Raw genomic sequence first — 4,127 nt, 5'->3', positions numbered from 1 at the left:
TCTTTTTGGAATTGAAGGAAATATCAAGTTTCAGTTTACGGTTAGTGAAACTAAAGATGCCATTTTTTTCCCGGACTTAAGGAATTCTATCCACAGACCATTTTGGTGGAAGGGAGGTTTCCAGGTTAGGTTCAATCCTTGTCCCAAAGAGGGCCTACCTGGATGGATTTCTGAAGAAGAAATGAATGAGCTATCTATCTGTAGCAATGAGGACATATTTCAATAACTAGTCGTTGCTGGGAAGGACAGAGGGACAATTCCTAAATATTGAAATAATACCCTAGGCCCCTAACAACAAAGAAATGATGATGTTCTAGGGCATGGCATTACAAGCATGGTGAAGCCACAGCTAAAACAATCCCTAGCAAGGGATCCACAGACCTGCTCTGGTACAATGAAAATGACAGGCTCCTGCATTTTTCCAACTTGTATATTACTTCTCTAGGTATTAAAAGAACTTCCTAAATCAGTGATCTGATGCCATGCCACATCCTTGGATAAAATGTCTAACATCCCAGAAGAGGTTGATGTGTAGGAAGATTACTTCAACAGCTACTTTTCGTACCTTATCTCCCTGCCCCTCCTCATGCCATAGTTGATTGGACCAAGGGTGAGCACTAGATTCAAGAGTAGCCTAACTATTGGCTGGTCAGCAGCCAATGGGATGGCTTGATTTTCTTTAAATGATCTGGGTCAAGCAGGCACGCGCTCTCTCTCTCTCCTCTTCCAGAAAGTGAATTGAGACGTGGCAAGAAGGAAGAAATTACGGGTCGAAGTCAAAGCTAAAAGAAAACACAGAAGCAAGCCAGACTTTGATTCAGGGTCATAAAAGGGAAGGATCCAGAGAGAAGCTGAGTCCAGCCAATGGTAGAGCACTCACTGCACCGGAAACCACGAGCCCTGATGATGGGTCCCTAGAATGGCTTCAGATTTACACTGCTTTCCACTTCCTGTCTCCGTAAAGCCTCCATTTTCTGTTTCCACAGTAAAATCTCATGAACGGAATTCAGAGGGTCCTTGGAAAAAAGTCACATTTTAATTTTCACTAACCTGCAACTGAAACTTTGCATTTCCTTCTCCTTCTGGGGAACCTTCTATGAGCTCTAAGATTATATGAGATGCTCCAACAACGTGCTCCCAAGCTCCTTTCACCCACTCTTAGCAATGTAGGAACAATGTTCATCGCAATGTCCTCTTGCCATATCTCTACCTCACCTTAGACCATAAGTTCATTGATGGCAGGAACCCTACTGGCCTCCTGTGGATTCGCAGGGCTTAGCACAGTAAATGTACTATACTTAACACATCTTATTGAATGAAATTTCTACAGGAAGTCATGGGGAAATAATAAACAACAATCCAATGACGCAAGCTTGGTGACCTAGCCATAGCTCTTAAAAGAGAAATAACGGAGCAGATACCAAACGTTGCAGGCGAATAGTCGAATCGAGACCTCTCACACAACGGAACTAAGGCAATTCAGTTCTCTGAACATTTACTGGGACCTGCTATGGGTCACACTCCCTTCCCATAAGGATTGAACAAAGATGAGAAAAGCATGTAGGATGATACATACTATACAAGGCAGGTCCACTGGGGGCAAACTGTCACTAGAGCCGGAATCGGATGACCCATATCCGAATCCTGGCCCAACGCTTAGCAAGAGCAACTGTGACAAGTTGCTAGACGAAGCCTTGGTTTTGCTGTCTGTACAATGGGGCTGACGATATTGATCTCATAGAAGAATGATGAAGATTAAATGCCACCATTACATTCAAGGACCTGGTACCACAGCTAGTACATTAACAGACATTCGTTAAAGGTCTGGATCTTTCCCTCAGGTATATAAAAAAAAAAGCTTAATTGTACATCAGCAGCAGCAAGGTGGTGGCAGTAAAAGAAATGTCATCTGTGGCATGTCAGTCCCAGATCTATTTTACCGATGACCGTGCTGGAAGAGAATCTTAGTGTATTTGGAGCAAGGTGGAAAGAAGGTTCAGCTCAGGGCTAGAGACCGAAATGGAGCCACGATGTGAGCCACGTGTAAACTGTTAACTTTTCTAGTAGCCACGTGAAACAAAAAAGTAAAAAGAAACAGGTGAAATTAATAATACATTCCATGAAACCAATACACCTAAAATAGTATTTCAATATGCAATCTATAGAAACATGCAGTAATGATCTATTTTACAGTCGTGGCTTGCACCAAGGCTTAGAAACCCGGTGTGTATTTTACATTTAGAGCACCTCACGTCTCGAGTGCCCGCCGGCCACATGCAGCGAGCGGCTGCTGTGTCAGACAGCCCAGGTCCAGCCTGTGTGGCGACAGCTGTGGGGGTCACCACGGTGGAAACGGATTCTATTTAGACAGTGGATGGGAGCTCAGAGTCTGGAACCAGACTGGGGGGAGATGCCGTCTCTGTCACTCACCAGCTATGTGACCTTGGGCAAGTGACTTCGTCTCCCTGTGTCTAACTTCGTCTCTAACAGGGGACCAGCAATGCCAGCTTCCGGAGCTCGTGAGGATGCAATGAATTAATGCGTGCCAAATACTTAGAACTGCATGAGGCACGTAGTGAGCTGTCCGTAAACGTTAACTGTTGCTGTTATGACAGCTCCAGAGGGGGGCGCAGGAAGAGAGCGGCACAGATGTATAAAGCCTAGAGAGGATTAGGGTTCTGCTACTTCCTTTTCAGAGTCATCCGTCTTGATGAGGCAACTCCGCCGTGCCCCTTACAGGCCAATGAGAGGGAGAACCCTGGTGCACAGCAGCCCGGCGTGAAACGGTCCCGGAGGGCGGCGGGCCCTCCGGTTTGCAATCTAAAGGCAATCTGTGGAGCTATGGTTCCAATTAGGAAAGCAAAGCTGGCCCGAATACCGTTCCCCACAGCTTGGCAGGAAAAGCCATTTGCAACAAACCAGACCATGTCTCCCATATTCTGTCTTTGTTTCTCTGTTCAAACATTTGTAAGTCGTTCCGAATTGGGGGGAGGCGGCGGCGGCAGCAGCAACCGTTTTAAAAGGCAGAGCCATGATCAAATGAAGGCAGGCCAAACACACAAGTGGCCAGGGCTGGGGGAAGCCAGGATACAAATCACGAAAATAAAGAAGAAATTAAGAGCAATAAAATTCACATCTGCTGAATACAAGCAATTATGTCTTCCTGGAAATGACTTCTGATTCTTATAGATTAAGAACTATCTATGTCTCTCAACGTACGACTGGTGTTTCTTTTAACTCTCACTCAGATACGCCTGTTTCTCCTTCCTGCCATTCCCGGCCCGGCTTCTACGATATTGGCCCAGGTTACTATCGATGCCTCCCTTTCTATTTACTCTTTTATTGAGGGGTCACATACGTACAGCAAAGTGCAGACATCTCAAGTCTACAGCTCAAATGATCATCGCATACATCTATCTACAGCCAGGTTAGCAGTGGATAGAAAATATGGGTGGGTACTGTTTGGTGAAAGTTTGGGTGAAAACATGGAGTATTTCCAGGGTCCCAGCAGACTGCCTTGGGCCCCGCCCGAGATAACCACTCTTCTAACCTCTATCTCTATAGATTAGCTTTGCCTGGGTTTGAACTTCATATAAATGGTACGCCTCCCTTTTCCTTCCTGGTTCCTCAAGCACATACTTAAGCGTATTCTAGCAGAGACACAGAAGGGGAGGCGGCAATAGGAAGTGATCAAGGTCACGAGGTCTGTCTCATTCATACAACCTAATACCGAAAATCGGCCCTAGACGGCCTACCAACATGCTCCACTCACAGCCTCCGATGCTAACACATGAACACTACCACTCTAGGTTCCCAGGTCCGCTCCTGGGATGGCTCAGTAAAGCATCGGGCCCACAGCCATCGGGCGGTGAGCTGGGTCATAACAAGATTCGCCTTCGTCTGGAAAAAGGTGAGGAGGTCTCACTTCCCCTGGGGACATCCTTTTCGGTGTAGCATGCCAAGGAAGAGCTGGTGACAGCCAGGCTGGGTGTAAAGCCCAGCTGTGCCACTTCCTAGCTGTGTGACCTCGCGTAGGCTTCTTCACCTCTGGAGGGCACAGTATAGACCTCAGAACGGGCGGCGTGCACGTGTCAACACACGCTCACAGGTGCACATAAACGAATACA

The sequence above is a fragment of the Panthera uncia genome, unplaced genomic scaffold (genome assembly GCF_023721935.1).
Source record: "Panthera uncia isolate 11264 unplaced genomic scaffold, Puncia_PCG_1.0 HiC_scaffold_1403, whole genome shotgun sequence".
NCBI lineage: Eukaryota > Metazoa > Chordata > Mammalia > Carnivora > Felidae > Panthera > Panthera uncia.
This window is presented reverse-complemented; position numbering follows the sequence as displayed.